Here is a 21,915-nt window from a genome sequence, read left to right on the forward strand (position 1 = left end):
ATTAACAGGGAGAGTGTTAAGTACAATTGAGAGTGTTAGAGTGGGATAAGGCAGCTAGATTTATAGTAAAAACAGGCTTCAGGGAGTTCAAAACCTATGGAAGTATGGAAAATTCCAAGTTTCCTCCTACAGTCCTCCAACTGGCTGAGTTAGCTTGTGCTATTCTTCTCAAATTTGCAATATAACCAGACAGTGGAAATAGTAAATAATCACTGAGCAAAATACTTGTATTTTTTAAAATTATGTTCTGAATTATAGGCCATCCTTCCAAAGACAAACCATGCAAAAAATATTAATAATACTCCTTTTAGTTAATATACTATGTATTTTTTTAAGATTTTATTTATTTATTTGACAGAGAGAGATCACAAGCTGGCAGAGAGGCAGGCAGAGAAAGAGAGAGAGGAGGAAGCAGACTCCCACTGAGCAGAGAGCCTGATTCAGGGCTCCATCCCAGGACCCTGAGATCATGACCTGAGCTGAAGACAGAGGCTTTAACCCACTGAGCCACCCAGGCACCCCTAGACTATTTATTTATTTATTTATTTATTAAAGATTTTATTTATTTATTTGACAGACAGAGATCACAAGTAGACAGAGAGGCGGGCAGAGAGAGAGGAGGAAGCAGGCTCCCTGCTGAGCAGAGAGCCCAATGCGGGGCTCTATTCCAGGACCCTGGGATCATGACCTGAGCCGAAGGCAGAGGCTTTAACCCACTGAGCCACCCAGGCGCCCCTAGACTATTTATTTTTAAAGAATTTATTTATTCATTTGAAACAGAGAGATACAGAGAGAGAGAGAGAAAAAGCATGAACAAGAGGAGAGGCAGAGCTGGGAGCCGGACGTGGGGCTTCAATCTCAGACCTGGAGATCATGACCTGAACCAAAGGTAGACAGTTAACTGACTGAGCCACCCACACACTCCAAATATTTTATTATATATATATATATATATATATATATATATATATATATATAATATATAGAGAGAAATATATATATATGTAGAGAGAGGATAACATTTCTATTATTTAAATAGAAATAACCATTGGGTGGGAAAGCATCCTAACTTTTCTTCATTTTTTGTATGAGCCTCTTATTCAGAAAGTCTGGCCCATTGGGACCATTAGTAACCTGCTGGAAGTTATTCAAATTTCAGATAGGAAACCTCAAAAGAAAGAAATATCTTCTGTGTGTAAACTCTGTCAAACCCAGCCTATAGTGTGGCCAGTATTAGTCACTAAATCTTAATCTCTAAGACCATACTGACAATTATTTTGTCAGATCAAATGTGCCATCCAGGCAACTTGGGAGAAGTTGGCACAAGTGGGGTAGGAGGAAGACACAGTGAAAACAGGCAAATCTTTTTTTACAATTTTTCTCAATGTGGGCCTTCTCCCAATTCCAAAAGGATTGTAATTTTAACTCTTGTGCACCAAGGAACCGGTTGTGCATCTTCTTCCTTCAAGAGGGGGTTGCCATGTACAGCAGGTTAAGAAGTGCAGGTGACCCTGAGTTGTCATTCTGCCTTTACTCTACAGCTAAAGAAGGAAGTACGTTGGAGAAGAGCATGTAGAGGAAAAGGTCAAGTGTTCTCATTTTTATTTTCAAGTTTAAGGTGTTTCGGTGTCATCACCCAACCTTTGTGGAGCCTTCCCATAATAGAGAGTAGAGAGGGTCTAAATTAGATGAGCAATTGTAGTTTCCAGACAGAGGAGAGGTCATCACTTGGTAACTGGACCCATCTCCCAGCCCACTGCATGACCTCACGGACCAGGGGTCCCCCGAGTTGTCTCCTTACCACTCGCTTGATAAATGCCTACTGTCTACTCTATGTGCTTGGCCATGTACTAAGTGCCATAATCTCATGGAAACGGTTTGGGGGATTTTTGTGATGCTTCTATGTCAATCTGCTCTAGCTGCTATGACAAAATACTACAAACTAGGTGGCTTAAAGAACAGAAATTTGTTTTCTCACAGTTCTGGAAGCTGAGTCCAAGATCAAGGTGTCTTTGGGGCTGGTTTCTGGTTGAGGCCTTTCCTTTTATTGTAGCAAGTCACCCTCTTGCTGTGTCTCCACATAGCCTCTTTCTTGTTGACATGTGGAAAGGGACAGAGAGATGTATGGTGTGTCTTCCTCTTCTTATAAAGACACCAGTCCTTTCAGATTCAGATGAGGGTCCTACCCTTATGATCTCATTTAATCTTAATTACCTTCTCAAAGGCCTATTCTCCAAATAGTCATATTGGGGGCTTAAGGCTTCAACAAATGAATTTTGGAGGACACAATTCAATCCATAACAGTTCACTTCTGGAATTTTAAGGTTTTTTTTTTTTTCTCTTAAAGTTTGAATCACATTTATTTTTGGTCTAAGTGAGATTTTACCTATTGGATTACACATCCACCCTCACCTAAAGTATGTGGGATGACTAAGCAGTGTGGATTAAGGATTCCTACACTTCCAAATACCTGGGTGTAAACAAAGTTGGATCCACACAGTAATCACACCTATAGGGCCAGACATCAACTTGTAGGGTGGAGAATCATTTCAACAGTCCTGCCAGAGATCCCTTACACTTCCAGCATGATGCTTTGCACACAGTGGGCACTCCATCTGAATGGGCTGAACGAGGAAACAAACAAATGAGTAAGTGAACAATGATGACTTCTGCTGAATATGGGAAATGCCAAATATATAGGGTTTTAGTAAAAGGAGGCTGGCTATCTCCCTTCTGTCTGTCATTCACACAATCCTGAATTTGAGCCTGGAACACCTTATCTTGAGCTCTGAGTTTATTTTACTTCATGTGCTTCAGGAAGGGCAGGGCTCCCTCCAAGTCTTTGTGAAGTGAGCCTTAGATAAACTGCAGAGGTGTGAAAAGCACCTGTCTAAGAAGATCTCTAAGACGACTCCTGTAGGTCTTTAATCTTGTTCCTCCAGGGTGTGTGGCACTGGTGGTTCATGGAGGTTCAATCAAATACAGACAGGTGGGAATGGATTTCCTCTTAACGCAGCTGGCTAGATGGTGAATTTTTCTTTTTCTGTTTCGCTTTGCACTGCTCACAAACATATTTTGAGCTCTAAGATGGTTGGGACTCCAAAGGATCAGACTAATGCAGTCTGATAATCAAGGAGAAGTTTATTTTAAAAATCTGTTTAAGGGGTGCCTGGGTGGTTCAGTCGGTTAAGCTTCTGCCTTTGGCTCATGTCATGATCCCAGGGTCCCTGCTCAGCGGAGAGTCTGACTCTCCAACTGCCCCTTTCCCCTGCTCATGCTCTTTTTCTCCCTCTCTTAAAAATAAATAAATAAAACCTTTTAAAAAATAAAAACCTGTTTAAGGATTCTGCCAATTAGACTTTAAACTACATATGAGCTGCACTGCTTGGAAAAAGTGTTCGGCCTATGTCTACTTCACAATGATTATGTTAATGACAAAATATTTCATAATTTTTTTAGCTATTTGGGATAAATTAATCAAATTAAGTCTACCTTGCAAAATTGGAATTGAAATAAAGCTATTAAGAGTAGGATTCCTACTCTAGCAAAACCATATAATTAAATGTAGAAAACTTAATAAATATTTGATAAACTCAATTCAGCTTAACATCCACAGAGTGCCTGCTATGTATGTATAAGGCATAATGCTCAATGCTACAAGATTTGTGAGAAAAGAATAAAATAATTTCTCAAGTAGCCTTGGCTTTCTAAGTATTTTATGTCACAAAAATATAAAAATATATAGTGCCTTTTTAAAAATCAGCTTGTGCATTGTTATCTTTAAGGACTCATGTTCCCCTATAAACAATTTTAATCCTACTGTACCTCAGAGGAGTTCTGTCAAAATGAACAATTATAAAAAGTTCCGACCTTAAGAATAGCTTGTAAAAATAGTACAGCTTAAGTAATGCTGTTAAAAACATTAATTTAAACAGGGTATTCTAGCTGAGAGCCAAAACAAAAGGCACAAAATTCATTTATGGGCTTCTCTGCCAGGGGTACACATACACACTGTCATTTGCTGATCTAATTCTCTCTTCAGCTTGAAATGTTTTCCCTAAGCTCACACAGAGAAATCTACCAAGAGGGAAGAGAGTTCTCTCACCTATAAAACTCAATCTGGATTCAAGAGCAGACGGATAACACTAGTTCCTCTCAAAAAGGCCCTTATTACTGATAGGATTCTTTCCCCACCCCCTTCCTGCGCTCACCAGAAGGCTCTATAGAAAGTCTCCATAATTTGCTCCTTTGTGTTTCTCATTAGGGCCTAAGAGGAACCCTATTGAGCTTCCCTGACATTATCTCGGTCCACCTGATGCCTGGGTGTTTTGAAATGTCATATTGTTTGAGGGATAATACCAGCCCTGATTATGTCAGTCACAGAGCTGGGCATGGAATAAGTAAGTGAAGAGGGACTACAAGGAAGAAAGTCAAGGTCATTCACACACCTTGAAGAAACTGGGCCCTCCATACTGTCCAGGACATTTGGGGGCCAAAATGGCATTGGTAATACAATCCCAGGGTGAATTCTATGTATGCAATTGGCAACAGGCTTCTTGGCCCTGGCAAGAAGTAAGTTTGAGCCCCTTCAGCACAAAGAGGGGGATCAGGGGCATTGAAGCCTTGTAACTATGACAACCACAGGCAGCAAAAGAGAGCAGTGAGCTGGATCTGTCAAGGTTGACACTAGCACGGTCAAGGCTGATCTGCTCCCAGGGGAATGGATTTGAAGACCACAGGAGCTCCTCCTTGCCTCAGTGGGTCACTAAAACTGTAGACCCTGCCAGAAAGTATAGGCACTTGCTTCTGCTGGTTCTGATGCTTCCTTCCCGTAGTGTCCTGACCACTGCTCAGAGACTGTGAATGAGAGCTGGGACTCACATCCACTTCAACCTTCCCAGCCAGAACTCTTCACTGCTTCGCTCTCCTTGGCACTGTGGACTGGGCAGCACGAGGCAAGGCCAGCCAAGTGCCTATGATCCCAGGACACTAAAAATATGCAGGTCAGCAAACCGCTCCAGTTCCCTTACCTAATCTGCCCTCCTAGAGTCTTGCATCTCCTCAGGGGACTCCAGGGGGAAAAAAAACACAACTGACACTGAACCTCAGAGATCATTTAATCCCAAATCTGCAGTCTCAAAAGCCTGCTGAGATATGTGCCAGGTGAGCATGTAAATGTGTAAATCAGGCTTACAGCAATAAGGAGGTGTGGGCCCAGTGTCTGAATTCGTCATCTTAAAAGAATACAAAGTTAATACAACCCCTTAAAAACAAAAACAAAACAGGATGTACAGCCTCAAAACAAAACAAAACAAAAACCCAAAACATGCGCGCGCGCGCGTGCGCACACACACACACACACACACACACACACACACACAGCCCTGTGAGCTTCCAGGGTCCCACAGGCCACTAATATGCAATTCCTAATCTGGTCTAATGTCCTCTTCTTATGGATGGAGAGACTGAGTCCCAGGAGGAAAAGTTACTTGTTCCTGGGCAGGGCTAGAACCTGGGCCACCTAAATTTCCTTCTATGGTTGGTGAACTCACAAAGCCTGCCTCATTGTTCATTGGCGGTTGGCAATGGACATGGCTAGACTTCTAAGTCCCAAACCTTCAGATGTGTGGACACAAAGCCCCGCCTGACCAGGACTGCCTGGAGAGGGTGAGCCGTCCATCGTGGGCAGGGTTCCCACACAGACTAGATGGCCTCTGGCTCAGCTTCTACTTCCGTCCTGGAGATGAAACTTCCCAATTTGTTTACTTTCTGTCACAAGACATTCCTTACCATTAGCTTCCTTGCCTGGACGATGGGGATTCTCCAGTCAAGGCTGCTGTGAGGGTGTAATGAGCTGATCATGCAAAGTCCTGAGAACAGTGCCTGATGCAGAGTAATTGCTCGTTCAGAGTCTGTTAACATTGTGGGGTTCTTGTATCGGTGTTATTATTTGATGTGGTCTAAAATACCATTAGTGGATAAATGAATAAAGAAGATGTGGTAATTATATATGATGGAATATTATTAAGCCATAAAAATGAATGAAATCTTGCCATTTGAAATAATGTGGATGGATCTAGCGGGTATAATGTTAAGTGAAATCAGTCAGAGAAAGACAAATACCATATGATTTCACTCATTTAAAAGACAGAACAAACGAACAAAGAAAAAAAAGAGAGAGAGAGAGACAAACCAAGAAAGAGACTCTTAACTATAGAGAACAATCTGATGGTGACCAGAGGGGAGGTCGGTGGGGGGATGGGGGAAATCGGTGACTGGGATTAAGGAGCACACCGTGATGAGCCCTGAGTAATGTACAGAATTGCTGAATCACTGTGTTGTATACCTGAAACTAATATAACACTGTACATTCACTATCCTGGAATCGAAATGTAAAAAAAAAAAAAAAAACCCACCATTAGTAAAATTGAAATGTTACCCAGATGCCTAACTAATAGGAAATGACTCAAAAGATGCTTCGTATGTGATTCACACAGCATACCCAGGAAAATTACAAGGAGAGAAATTACATGGCCCAGCCAGGAAAAATAGAATAATGAAAACCAAGTAGTGATGCTATCCAGGGTAAACCTTTTCACCAGCCAGGAAGATAAGAATTTGGCAAATTTGTTCTCAAGAAAGATATGGCAGAGAGCTTTCCCTGAAAAAGAAAAATTGAACAATCTGCTTACTAAGTTCTCTTAGGAAAGAAAATTTCCTTCAGTAAATACTTCATATTCAGAATGATCATGAGCCACAAAAGGCATTTTTTTTCCTCAAGTGAACTAAGGGGCACTTTCCTCAAGTGAACTGAGATAGAGTTTCTTGTAAATTAAAAACTTTCTCAAAAAAATTGAAAGTGGAGGCAAATTCATTTTGAGCTATTAAAATGAACGTACCTTCCTGGCCATTTTAAGCTGTTTGTCGCAGTCAAGTTGCTGTGTGTAGGAAGTGTGCTGGGGAATGTGCACTTCCAAGACTTTGACTCTTTCGTCCTCATCTGCCACAGTGGCTCAGTCATTTCTGCTTCACTTGATGTCTGCCAGTGCTCTCTCCAAGCTTCCATGATCTGTCCTGGCAGCATGCTGGCCCCTTCTCCAGGGGTCGCGTGTAGTACATGGATATAGACGTGCCTCCACTTCGACAAACTCTCTCATGCCGTCTTATGCCCCTCTCCCTGCGTGGTCCAGACCCTCAGGATCCAGTCCCTACGTACTCTTCTCCTGGAGACAGTCACTTTCCTCCTTTGGCAGACCTTCCACTTCCTCAGATGGCTTGTGTTAAGACTTGACCCCTGATTTTTGTCCGGTGCTGGGAGGGAAGAGGTGTGCATTCTGAGGAGGTTACACATTGCAAGGGAACCACTTCTGCATGGTCTTCCAGCTAACCTCCAGCTGGGGCGGGGTGGGGGTGGTGGCAGTGGTGGGCCACCACAGCAGGGTCATGGGGTTTCAAGGGATCTGGGGTTTCAAGGTTTTCAAGTGTATCCACCAGAATGACCCCATCTCAGTTCTCAGGGTGCTTCTTCCCAGCTCAGGTCCTGAGTTGACACATCAGACTTGCGAGGGTTGAGAACTCAATCCATTTTTTTTTTTTTAAAGATTTTATTTATTTATTTATTTATTTGACAGAGAGAGATCACAGTAGACAGAGAGGCAGGCAGAGAGAGAGGGAAGCAGGCTCCCTGCTCAGCGGGACTCGATCCCAGGACCCTGAGATCATGACCTGAGCTGAAGGCAGCGGCTTAACCCACTGAGCCACCCAGGTGCCCTGAGAACTCAATCCATTTTGAAGGACCGGGGCTACTCCCGTGATGAAGTCCTGGGCCTGACTTTTCCCATCTTGTAGATGTGGGAGTTAAGAGTCTCTTCATATGCTGTTGAGGAGGCCCTATGACTTTCATACTCTGCTTTTTATAGTCTTTCTTCAAGGCATCAATGGCACCCATTAAAAAGCATCTCATTTCATTGGGATCATTCATTTCACTGTAGTATTATTTTTGGCCCTTAAGCTCTCAAGAGCCAGAGATACTGACCCTGCCAGGACTCCTCCCCCAATCAGCCCCATTCTCTTTCATGAAGGTCTCCCAGTTTTACCGTGACAGCACATCAGATCTCCACCTGCCACTGATACAGCCCTAGGCCACCCCACTGGTCAGTGACTAAGGGCCAAAGTCCCACTTCAGGGGACTGAAGAGGGACCACTCCTGATCCCAGCAGTCTTAGGTACAGTCCCACCATGGAACAGGCTCTGAGACTGAGATTTGCAATCAGGAAGTTTCCTGGGGAGCCCTAGAGTCCCACACATGTGGGGGACTGCAGGATGAAGGAGTGGAGCTGTGATAAGGCTGCAGCAGGGGCGTCAGCCTATGCCATAGGACCTCTGGAGCGGAACAGCCCTTCACAGTCATCCTATCCTGCCTTGAGACAAGGCCCAAACCCTGAAACTGTTCCATGGACCAATCACTGGATGTGGCTGCCCAGGGGAGCAGTATGACTTGAGATGAGGTGGCTGAAGACAGATCCTAGAGAGGTTCTCAGTTGAGAACTGAGGAAGGTCACCTCCCTGAGCAGCTGAGGGACAAGTGTCTTGGGCCTGGGGGGGATGCAGAGAGGTGCACACACAGGAGGTACACACACGGCATACTCTTCTTCTTCTTTTTTTTTTAAAGATTTTATTTATTATTTATTTGACATAGAGAGTGAGAGAGAAACCACAAGCATGGAGGAGGGGTCAAGGGAGAGGGAGAAGCAGGGAGAGGGAGATGCGGCACTCAATCCCAGAACCATGGGATCATGACCCGAGCCAAAGGCAGATGCTAAACGGACTGGACCACCAAGGTGCCCCACACCCTTTTTTTGTTAATGAAGATGGTGCCTCATCACCTCCCTCTTCCCTGGGCCCCTGCACGCTGCAGCCAGGGACCTTTCCAAAATGCAAACCTGATCACACGAGGGCTGACCTGCCTAAAACTTTTTTATGGCCTCCCAATGTTCTCAGAATAATGTCCAGTTGCCCTAACATGGCTCATAAAATTTTGCATGATCTGACCACTGCTTACCTTTGTGGCCTCATTTTTCAATGCTTCTCGTGAATGTCTTGCTTCTGACCTTAGGAAGAAAAGAAAAAGAAAAATTTATTTCTTTTAATTTTTATGGCTGCACCAGGCCTGTGTATGTGTGTGCTCATGTGTGCCCGGGGTGGGGGGAGGTGAGGGGTGTCTGTCTGGGACACTCTTTCTATCCCCACCACCTCCCTTCCCATGACCACTCCCTCAAGCACCTCTGACTGGCTCCCTCTTCCTTATCCTGTACTCCGTACTTCTCACTTTCTCTTAGAAGTCTTCCCTGATTCCCCAGTGTCCGTTAGGTGTTCCTCTTCTGTATTCCTCAGACTTTCTGTATCTCTCCAGTAACCATGCTGCTCATACTGTGTTTTGTTTACTACTGAGTCTTTCTGAGAGACAATGACCATAGCCGTCTTGTTCACTATTGCATTTCTAAGTCCTCGCAGGATGCCTGGCACATAGTCTTCTAAACAACTGAATAAATATATGGCAGCCAGGGTGGGGAGCACGTGGACCACTCAACAGAAAGAAAAGATGGAAATAAACCACTGAAGGTAATTACACTTTTGGTCAAATGGGTCTAGAGAGAGAATGGAACTAGTTCTCGGTGCAGGCTTCCTCTGAGCACGAAGGCCAGGGGTAGCTATCAAGCACGCGAGGAAGATGAACTCACCCAGTGGAAATGGGATTCAATGTGATGTTTACCAAAGAGCTCGGTGTCATTCTGGATGCAGGAATTCAGGGGGAAAAGGCCAGAGATCTGGAAGGAACGTCAAAGAAAGCCAACCAAGTAGTCAGGGAATTGAAGTGATTCCTCCAGAAAGAAAGAGAGACTGGACAGGTTAGGACCCTAGCTTGGAAGGTTTAGGCCAAAGGGCACAGGTTGAAGTCTCCAGAAGAATACAGGATATGAACATAGACTAATGCATGGAGGCTGAAACACTGGAATTAGAGGTAACTTGGAGGCCTACATGACATTGACATACGGATGTAAGGAAACTTCACATGGCAGGAAGCAGATATACAGATTTCACTTTCAAGAAGTGCCAGAGGCAAAAATGTGCAGGTGCTTCACGTGGAGAAGGCCTGGTCACCTCTCCAACAAAGTGGGAGGCACGGAATGGAGGGATCACTCTTCTCCCAGCAGAGCTGCTCCTCACAACAGCCCCACATAGTCAGGGTTGCATCCAGAGTAGGCATCTAAGTGGTGTTTGCTAACAAGCCCTTCAGTTTCTAAAAAGACATAGCTAATTTGGCAAAGTACCTTGGCCTTGAGTAGGAAAAAAGAAAACCCCAACAACCCTCAAAGTAGGATCCTTTAGAGCACAGAACGCCTGCTGAAGGTAAGAGTAAGATAACTTCTCTGGACAGCCATCTGTTGTTTTGTGCCCATTTCCGTCTCTGTAAAATTGGACTGTGACAAGGATTAAATAACTTACTATTATCTAATAATGCAATCTTGGCCAGCCATTTACCTCTCTGGCTTCTTCATCTGTAAGAAAGCGAACAGTGATGCCCCACACGGTGTTGTTATGGGTATCAAAGGACAAAGCACCTAAGAAATTTCTGCAGATGTTTTAAAGTACTGTCTGTGAATTAGAAGATCAGGGTGTGTGTGTGGTGGGGGGCGGGGGAGTTGTTGGAGTATATGTGTTCCTGTAAGCAGTTTCTGCTGTATGGCTGTTGTCTTTTAAGAATAACTTCTCAACACTCGAGTGGTGTCTGGTTTGTGTCTCCTGAGAGGGGACGAGTGAGTGGTGGAGATGCCAGACTGGTTGGATGAGCCCATGTACAGACCCTGAGGTGGGGGCAGCATTTCCACCCGCTCTGTGGAGCAAGGGCATAGCAATCTAATAAAGAGGAGCGATATTACCTCTCTTGTCTGTCGCCATTCCCAATCTCTCAGGCCCTCACTGACCCCCACCTGAGGACAACAGCTGCGCCCTGCCATGTGCCTCTGTTCTGGCTGACATGGAAGCCTTCTCTTCATATACCAGGGTGCAGATGACAAGTAAACACAAAACCGTACGCTTAAATGTGCTTACTCTTATTTGGGATGTTTTTGTTACCTCTTGACATCAGACGTTTTTATCTGAATTGCTTCCATGACATTAACCAGGTATTTTGCCTGAGATGTTTTCAGTGTTGCAGTGCAGTAAAGGACATACTCCAAAACCATGAATTGCCGTGAATGTATAAGATCATCTCCTAACTCATGCTCCCTCTCTGCTTGTCTCTTAATACATATGCCTGGTATAGACAAATCACACCTATAAACTGTGTACTTGAATCTTTTCGAGATGCTGTAAGTATGATGTTAACAATGAGAAATAGAAAGAGAAGGCTTTCAAACCTCGAAGCTGTGTTTCTGAAATAGTTACAGATAGAGATATAAGCTATTAGGCCTCTTTCTGAAAGAACATGAGTAGAATGAAAAATCTATCTCAGTATGGATGGAAAAATATATATAGGTTGTCTGTTTTGCTTTCCTTGAAGAATATTGGTATTATAAGGCGCAAACTGAACCCTGAGCATGTACACGTCTTTGGCATTTATGAGCTACCAAATCCAAGTTGCTCAATGACAACACTTTATTAGACCTCTTCATTTTATTGCTACCACCACTAGCACTAGTATTGATATTACTATTATTAATAATAGTGCCTGTACCAGGCACCATGCCCTCCGCTTAACATAATATTTCATTTAATTCTCACAACAGCTTCATGAGACGATAGTATCATCCCATTTTGCAGGAATGGAAATTAAACCTTTGGTAACTGATCCCCAAGTTACAAGAAGGTAGTGATGCCACCAGGATTTGAACACAGGCTATGTGATCTAAATCCAGGATTCTTAAACTCTATACAATGCCACTGCTTGCTAAGGGCTTTCTCTTTCAGGATCACATTCACAATTTAACATAGTTTTTTTTTTTAAATATTTTTATTTATTTACTTGAGAGAGAGAGAGAGAGAGCAGGGGAAGGAGCAGAGGAAGAGGAAGAGAATCTCCAGCAGACTCCAGGCTGAGCAGGGAGCCTGACACAAGGCTGATCCCAGGACCCCGAGATCATGACCTGAGTTGAAATCAAGAGTCGGACCCTTGACCAACTGAGCCACCCAGTCATTTTTCAAATTATGAGACGTGCTGGATTCATGGAGACAGAAAACAACAGAGCCCCCCTGAGAAGTGGAGGTGAGCCACTGCCTTTTCTCCCCAGCTAGCAGACTGCTGCACACAGGCTTCAACACACCATCCGTCACACTTTGGCCTTAACAAAGCGAGATGTATAATGTTACAGACTTTCAGAGTAAAGTTTTTGTCTCCTTATCCACTTGGGCATAAGCCAATGGGTTCCAGCCATTCTTCATCCTCATGCTAGGTAGAGTTCCAGGCTGGAAATAATATTTTCCTTAGCATTCTAAAGGCAATGCTGCACTGCCTTGTAGAGTTAACTGTCACTGCTGAGAAGTATGATGCCATTCCTTTGTGTGTGAATTGCTTGTTTCCTTGAGAGTTTTGCTTCTAGAGATTTCTCTTTGTCTCCGGAATTCTGAAATTATGTGATTACATGCTTAGTGTAGGTCTATTTCTGTACTGGGCTTTTTTGGTGGTCTCCTCAATCTGAGCACTGAGATTTCTCAGGACATTTAGAAAAATAGCTTTATTGAGACATAATCTACATACCATAAAATATGCCCATTGAAAGGACACAGTTCAGTAGTTTTCAGTATATTTACAGAGTGGTGCAGCTATCCCCATAATCTAATTTTGGAACATTTCCATCACCTCCAAGACAAACTTGTGCCCATTTGCAATCGTTCCCTGGTCTCCCCCACAGCTCTAAGTAACCACCCATCTACTCTGGGGGCCATTCTTTTGAATTATCACTTTAATAACCCTCCCTCAATTGTCTTTGTTCTCTCTTTCTGGAACATCTACTACTCAGGTATTGGATCCCTTGAACTGATGTTTTATAGCCATCTCTCTTTTTCTGTTCTGTTCAACTAAACTTCCACACCCTTTACGGAAAATTGTATTTCCACCAGAATATTTTTAATTTGTGAGAGCTCTTTTTTTTAAATTCTCTGAACATTTTTTGGGTAACATCTTGTTCTTTTTTTTTTTTTTCATGAATGGAATATCTTCTTTTATCTCTGAAGATATAATTTACAGCTTTTGTGAAGTCTTCTTCTGCTCTTTGCATTACTTATTTCCTCTGAGTTTTTTCCTTCTGTTGTTTCGGTCTCTTTCATAGTAGAGCTTCCTCAGACATTTGGTGACTGCCAATTCATCCTTAGGAGTGAAGCACTCAAAAGTGTTTCTGTGTGTATGGCTATAGCTTACTGACTGGTGATCGGCACTAGGAGTGTTTCTCACCCCTGGCCATATGTTTTCATCACCTAGGTGCTTTTAAAACCAATACAAATGCCAAAGCCACACACTTGAAACATCTGATTTAATTGGCTGAGACCTTGTCATTCATATTTTTAAATGCTTTCCAAATAATTCTATCATACTATAGGGAGAGCCTCTACAGAGGGCCGGGGGACTGACCCCTTCACTGGGGAGTCCTCAACTACCAACATAGGATATATTTTTCCTTTGGGGTAATCAGATCCCTCAGAAAATAAACTTTTCATCTCTCACTTGTGGGGTAGGCATCCAGCTGCTAATATCCTGGGACCCTGCTGGAAGAAGGGACTGAGGGTCTTCCACTCAGTATGTTAAGTACTCATACAATCCTTGTTTTCTGTAGAGTGATTGCATACTTAACTTTGCCCTGCATGCCCACGTCTGGAATCAGAGAGGAAATCTCTAGTCCAGTGATTCTCATGGTATAGTGTCCAGATCAGTAACACCTAGAACTTGTTAGAAAAGCAAATTCCCTGGCCCCATCCTGACCTGCTGCACCTGAAATTCTGAGAGTGGAGCCCAGCAATCTCCAGGGGATTCTGATGCCTACTCACACTTGAGAACTACTCCTCTGGGCTTCTGTTGGTGGGGGAGAGCATGCAGTTGTTCAGAGTGGGGATGGGGATACAACGATTCAGGAGCTCTAGTGAAGGCCCTTATCTATCTCTGGAGTTCCTGCACATTCACTTTTAGAAGTACCTGGGCCCCTATTTCCACAGCCTGAGATTCTGAATTGGAAAGCAGTGGTTTGGGGACTTTGTCCAACCTCCAGTTTTCATTGCTCTGGTTTCCTGAGACACTTGCAGCTCCTCCATTTGCTTTCCAGTTCCCAGATTTTATTGTTCTCTTCTCCTTTACTGTGCTCTTTATCCTTGCAGCTCATGTCCTTCTCAGTCCCTTGGCTGCCATTTTAAGTGAGGCTGCAGGAGGGTATTTAATCCACCAGGCTTAACTGACGTCTCATGATATAGATTAAGTGAATAAAACACAGAGGGTGGAAAAAAAAATCCTAGTTTCTGTGTTAATATAGGAAGGAAGAAAAAAAGAACAAAACCACGATATGTGAGTTCATATATTTGTATGTGCTGGTACATGTATTTTAATACCTGGTATGGACCGATATACTCTCAGCTGTTAATGTTCCCTCAGGGAAATTATGTAAAGGACGTGGGGAAGTGGGGACAGAAAGGAACACTATTGTATTTTTATTTATTTACTCCTGAATTATTTCAATTATTACAAAGAATAAGTATTACAAGTAAAAAAATTTTTTAAATGTTGAAAATGTATTTGCTTTGTACTAACTGACCTTTTAAAGATGCATTTCTTTATTTATTCGACAGCCAGAGATCACAAGTAGGCAGAGAGGCAGGCAGAGAGAGAGAGAGAGAGAGAGAGAGGGGAGGAAGCAGGCTCCCCGCTAAGCAGAGAGTCTGACGTGGGGCTTGATCCCAGGACTCCAGGATCATGACCTGAGCCGAAGGCAGAGGCTTTAAACCACTGAGCCACCCAGGCGCTCCTACTAACTGACCTTTTAAAATGTACATAGTGACCTGTGTGACCCATCCAGGGAGGGATTGAGGGGTCTGGATCTCAGGAAAGAAACTATCTACTCCCAGATATTCTGTTAGATTTAGGCTGGGCCTGAACAAAACCATCAAGATCCAAATATTCAAGTACCTGAAGTACCTGCTTCTATCCTTATATTTGGCATGGAATAAAAGAAGTGTTATCACCCCTAACTGGATATTAGACTTGCCTGGAGTACTGAAGAGCGGGAGCACAGCAGAAACAACAAAACACCTCACTGCTCCACCCCTGCACTAATTAAATCCCCTGGTGATTCTAATGTACAGCAAGGGTTGAGACTCATTTATGGAGATATGATTTTAATTGCTTTTTAAAATCAGAAATATCAGCTCTCTGATGCCACTCAGATCTTAAAAACAGGTTGCTTTACTAGATTTTTAAAAACTCTTCAGCTTTCTGACGTTGCATAGCACAATACCGGGAAGTTTTTTAGTCTGTGTTTTAAAATACTGCCTGGTTTTGGCTTTGCTAGAACCATAGCGATCAACTGAGCAGTATATCTCACAGCATTTGCAAGCTGGATGCTCTCTCATGGGCCTTAGAGATAATGCAACTCTTCATTTTACAGATGAGGAAATGTCGCCCAGAGGTATTCCTTTACAAATTTACTGTATTGGGGGGAGGGCAGAGAAAGAGAGAATGTGTTGTGTCTGTGTGTGTGTGATAGAGAGAGAAAGAGAGATGGAAAGTGAATGTTGTAAAAGACTTGTATCACTTTTACAAGTTTATGTAACTGGTTTATTCTATATTATGACAGGAACATTCTCTAAGGATCAGTTTTGCTTAACCTTGAAAAAAATAAGTCAAGATCCAGATGAATTGAGAATTGCTCATCTATTCTTCCTTGTGGATTCGTACTAACTCAAGTCCTGGCCTTGGCCTCTTGCAGAAAACAAAGAATAATTTTCTTTAAAAATATTCTATGTCTTTATCCAATGTGCTTCTCTAAGCTTCTTCTTTACAGCTTTACTGAAAGTATTTTGTTTCAGAGAGAAATCCTCTTGGCTCAACCTGCAATGTCCCAGAACAAATGGTGTGCTATGTGAACAAGGCATTAGATTGCCAGCTTCTGTGTCTGAGAGCCATGGAAGGCTTGAGGTCAAAGTGTTTTCCTTAATTGAGGTCAAAGTGAGTAAGAAGAAAAGATAGTTCACAGTAGGAAACGGGTTACTCATGTCATGAGCTAGGACTCTAAGTTCAGGGAGGAGGAAGGAAATTCACGCTTACTGGATGAAAATATATTCTTGGGTTTCCTCTATTAAAATCACATTATGTTTCCATGATGGGGCATTACAAATATCCTATCATGTGATATGTTATCTCAAATGTACATTTATGGCTTCTCAGGTATATCTGTTAACCTATATTTATACTTATTATCAGAAGCTTGCATTATTTAGATGTACATATTCCCACATGTACATAAGTATGATCTCATGGACATGATTTCATGACGTGATCTCACATGCACGTTTATTTGTGTTGTTCACATGTGTACATGATCACTGGCATCTTTATTTTTTGTTAAGTTTTATTGAGGTATAATTTACGTAAAATAAATCTCATGTATTTGAACTATACAATTTGGTGAGGTGTTCTGTTTTGTTTTGTTTGTGGGGGGACGGGCAGAGGGAGAGTAAGAGAGAGAGAGAGAGTCTCAAGAAGGCTCCATGCCCAGTGCAGAGACTGACTCAGGCTCAATCTCAGGACCCTGGGATCATGACCTGAGCCGAAATAAGAGTCTGACACTTAACCCACTGAGTCGCCCAGGGGCCCCTGATAAGTTTTTACATATGTGTACACCCATGAAACCGTTACCACAATCAAGATAATGAAGACATTCATTATTCCCAAGGATCTGTAATCCTTCTCAGCCCCTCTGCACTCCAATGCCCTCTGCTGACCTGTTTAATTTTGCGTTTTGCAGAATTTGATATAAATGGGGTTATGAGTATTGCTCTTCTTTCTCTGACTCCTTTCAGTCAGCATAATCATTTTGAGATTCACCCATATTGTTAGACATAAGGACAGTTCATTCCATCTTGTTGCTGAGTGTTTACCACATTTTATTTATTCATCCACTTATTGATGAACATTTGGATTGTTTCCACTTTCTGGCTATTATAAATAAAGCCACTGTAGACATTCATGTACAAGTCTTTGTACGAACACAGCTTTAATTGCCCTTTGGTAAATACCTTGAAGTAGAGTAGCTGGTTCATAAGCTAGGCATAAGTTCAACTTTTTGAGAAACTGTCAAGCTTCCCCACAGTGGTGGTATCATTTTGTACTCCTACAACGGTACACGAGAGTTCATCCTGGCCAACACTTGGTGTGGTCAGTCTTTTTTTTTTTTTTTTTAATTTTTTATTTTTTATAAACATATGTTTTTATCAGTCAGTCTTTTTTAATAGACATTTTAGTGTATGTGTAGAGGCATCCTGTGGTTTAAATTTGCATTTCCTCAATAACTGACGATGTTGTCTATCTTTTCATGTGCTTATTAGCCATCTGTATATCCTCTTTGGTGAAGCATCTGTTTAAATCTTTTGCCATTTATTAATTAGGTTGTTTGTTTTCTTATGATTAAGTTTTAAGAGTTTTTATATATTCTGGATACAAGGACTTGGTCAGATCTACAAATTTGAAAATACTTTCTCCAATTCTATGACTTTAAAAAAATTCTTTTAGCAGTGTCTTTTAAAGAGCACAAGTTCCTAAATTTTTGAAATATAATGTATTACTCTTAAAAACTGGATTGTGCTTTTGGAGTCACATCTAAGAAATCTCTGCCTAATCCAAGGTCGCTAAGATTCTCTCCTATATTTCTTCTAGAAGTTTGATAGCTTTAGACTTTATATTTAGATTTATTCCATTTTGGATTATTTTTTAATATGATGTGAGATAAAGGTCAAAGTTCATTTGTTCTGGGCATAGATACGAAATATTTTCTAAAAGACCTTCCTGGGGTTCCTGCGTGGTTCAGTCGGTTAAGCACTGGACTCCTGGTTTCAGCTCAGGTAGTGATCTAGGGTACTAAGATCAAGCAAGCCCCATGATCAAACATAAGTTTCTCCCTCTACCCCTCCCCTCTCTGTGAGTACACTCTATCTTTCTCAAATAAACAAATAAATCTTAAAAAAAAAAAAAAGACTTCTCCACTGAACTTTGCACCTTTGTCAAAAATCAATTAACTATGTATGTGGAGTCTTTTTCTGGACTATGTATTCTTTCCATTGATCTATTTGCTTGTCATTATACCAAAGCACATTATCGTGATTACTATTGCTTTAAAATAAGACCCAAAATCACATAAATTAAGGCACAAAATCATCCAACTTTATTCTTTTTTTCAAAAGTGTTTTGGTCATTCTAGGTTCTTTGACCTAGAACTAGAAACTTACAACTAGATTATCAATTTCTACAAAATAGCATGCTAGAGACAGCATGCTAGAATTTTTATTAGGATTGCACTGAGTCAGGGGTGCCTGGGTGGCTCAGTTGGTTAAGCATCTGCCTTCAGCTCAGATCATGATCCAGGGATCCTGGGATTGAGGCCCATGTCGGGCTCCCTGATTAGTGGGGAGTCTGCTTCTCCCTCTCTCCCTCTGCTGCTCCCCCTGCTTGTGCAATCTTTCTCTGTCAAATTAAATAAAATATTTAAAAAACAGTATTGAATTGACTCTATAGGTCAATTTGGGGAGAACTGACATCTTAACAGTGGTGAGTCTTCCAATCCACAAACATGGCATATTTCTCCATTCATTTAGGTTTTAATTTTTCTCAGCAGTATTTTGTAGTTTTCAATGTGCTAGTCTTACACATCTTTTGATATATATATATATATATATATATATATATATATATATATTTCTAAGCACTTCATAGTTTTGTTGCTATTATATTCTTTTTAAAAATATTTTATGTATTTATTTGGCAGACAGAGATCACAAGTAGGCAGAGGGGCAGGCAGAGAGAGAGAAGGAAGCAGACTCCCCGCTGAGCAGAGAGCTCAACGCAGGGCTCGATCCCAGAATCCTGGGATCATGACCCAAGCCAAAGGCAGCCTAAGGCTTTAACCCACTGAGCCACCCAGGAGCCCTGTCATATATTTTTAAATTTCAATTTCTAATTCCTGCTAGTATATAGAAATAACACAGATTTGTGTCTGTTGATCTTGAATCCTGAAGTCTTCTTAAACTCACTTATTTGTTCTAGTAGGTTTCGCAGATTGCATAGGATTTTCTCAGCAGACAATCACGTAGTCTCCATAGTTACCATTTCTGGTGTTCATTATTCCTTCATAGATCCATATTACCTCTTGGTGTAATTTTCCTTATGCCTGAAGATTACCTTTAATATTTCTTATACTGTGGACCTTCTGGTGACAATATATCCATCTATCCTTTTTTCTTTTCTTTCTTCCTTTTTTCTTTTTATTTTTTTGTATGTCTGAAATGTCATATTTTACTTTTGTTTTTGAAATATATTTTCATTGGGTTATAGAATTCTACATTGACAGATTTTTTTTCAGTAATTTAAAGATGTTCTGGCTGCTTTAAAGATGTTTCTCTTTATCAGTGGTTTTAAGAAATTGAATTATGATGAACTTTAGTGTAGTTTCCTTTATGTTTATTGTGCTTGGGGTTCACCGAGCTTCCTAAATCTATGAGTTTACAGTTTTCATCAATTTTGGAAATTTTTAAGCCATTATTTCTCCAAGCCTTTTTCCTGTTCCCTTTCTCTGTCCTCTCCTTTGGACTCCAGTGGCCTCACTGGCTTGTTTTAGATTACCTAAAAAATAAATAACTGTAGCTCATAGATAGGACACAGAAGAGGTAATGCAACTGATCTTTGATATATCACTGCAGGTGAGATGGAGAAATAATTAATCAAGGTGGGATGGGTAATGTGCTGGGTGAGAAGTCGGAAGTTAACTATACAACTTCAGGTTAGCCTCTTTATCTTTCTGGACTTCAATATTCTCAATAGTGAAGTCTGGGAGGTATTCTAAAGGACAACTGATATTCTCTTCAACTCACTTCTTTTTTGATTCTGAGTAAATTTTGGTGGAAGGAAAGGGAGGAGAAAGGACTGCATTCATTCTCATATCCTCACATCTGCCTAGTATCCATTCATTTTCTCCCTTCTTAGTGTAACGAGTTTGAGCAATTTGAACTCAACAGAGTTGGGGAACTTGGTTAGTTGGACCAATCCTTTGGTTGAAAATAACTAAAAGCTGCATTTTTAAAAATTCCTTAAAAACACCAAAGAGCCTGACAAGGTTGTATGAAATTACTAGGGAAATTAGGAACTTAGAGAAATAAACCGTATGCTAAGGCCACACTTGCCTACCCAGGGAATTGATTTGTTATTGGCCTAGATCTCTGAAGACAGAGATGTTCCAGTGACTGAGAATTTTATGACATAATTTATCTTCATTCAATGGTTGGGATAAGGAACAGGATCCATCTCCACAATGAATTCCTTATTTAATATTTGTTGTGTTCAAGGATTGGATGTTCTGTCTGGACCAAAAATTGTCATTATATAACAGGGTTCAAGATGAGCTTTTAGATCATGAAACTACTTGACATGACCTCTAAGTTCTTATTTCACAACCAGAAATTCTTAAGCCATATTCCTGAGTCCTCCCACAGGTACTAGAAAAGATACGCAATTTTGTTTGCTAGGTTCTCCCCTTCATTCTGCCATTTACTTTCCCGGTTGCTCTCATTTCTTCCAACAGTAAGGCACATTGTGAAACTGACTTTCAGTATCATTCTCTTCCAGTCCATCAACTCAGATACTAAACATGAAACAGGTTAACGTGTTAGCTTCTAACAAAACATTTCTGTTTTAGATTTGTCAAAATAGCCTCCTAAAAGTATGTGCTTATAATGATGATTGATGGATGATTCAATAAAACTTCATTGGGGTCACTTCTATCTCCCAGTTGCCAATATTGGCCCACAGGGGTGGGGGGTCATAGAAAGAACTCCTGTTCAACCCAGGTCAACCCAAACATTTCCCAAGTGCTGTGCTTGAAGTAAACATTATAGCTCTAGAATTATGGCAACCAGGATACAAGCAACGCTGAAGGTTAATGTTCTCCTTCTTTTGCTTTGCATTTCCAAGATTCCATTTACAATGTCTGTTATGTGTTTATCTCTGTGGCTTATATGATGACTGAGGTTCCATAAGTCGTGTTAATTGCAGTGATGTAGAGAGAATAGTTGAAGCTTATCCCAGTAGAAAAGTCTTTTCAGGCTTATTCTGTTTTTTGCTCCTTTTCCTCAAAGAATGCCCTTTTGAAGTTTTCATTCTCAGGAGCGAGGCTATTCTTCCATTCTCTACTTCCCTAAGAGGCAGTCAAAATCAGGAGGGCTTTTGTTTCTGTTGTTTCTCCTGGACACACATATTTCTAATGTATAGTTAAAACTGCAATATAGTTGTCTTGCCTGTAGTTTTCAGAAGCAAATTAAGCTATCAATAAACCTTCTGGTTTATTGATCAAGAAGTTAAGAGTCTTTTACCCTAAATTGGCATAGCACCTATTCATGGGAATGACATCTGTGGGGCATCTACAACAATACATCTTTCACAACAAATACTGACTGTTTACAATGTGCCAGGCACTATTCTAGAGCTGGAGATGCAGAAATAAATAAAAACAAAGCATTTATCCTTTATCATTATCAGTTAAAATAGTATTTCCTGGCCAGTTTACTCTGTGAATATAATCTTCAGCAAGACTTGAAGCATTGTGAATTACATTTATGTAATAATCTGAGGATTAATATTAAATTCAATTGCAGAGGAAATGGCAATCTTCCCAA

At 41.3% G+C, this 21,915-nt stretch overlaps 1 long non-coding RNA gene across 1 annotated transcript in view; it reads right to left on the reverse strand.

The window, feature by feature from the left end:
• LOC116581241 overlaps positions 1-21,915 on the reverse strand; it is a 78,249-nt gene that overhangs the window by 48,466 nt on the left and 7,868 nt on the right. Inside the window, exon 2 of the long non-coding RNA XR_004281963.1 lies at positions 9,062-9,110. This is a non-coding gene — a long non-coding RNA (uncharacterized LOC116581241). The remainder of the gene's footprint in view (positions 1-9,061; positions 9,111-21,915) is intronic.

This window comes from Mustela erminea, chromosome 20, assembly GCF_009829155.1.
Source record: "Mustela erminea isolate mMusErm1 chromosome 20, mMusErm1.Pri, whole genome shotgun sequence".
Lineage (NCBI taxonomy): Eukaryota > Metazoa > Chordata > Mammalia > Carnivora > Mustelidae > Mustela > Mustela erminea.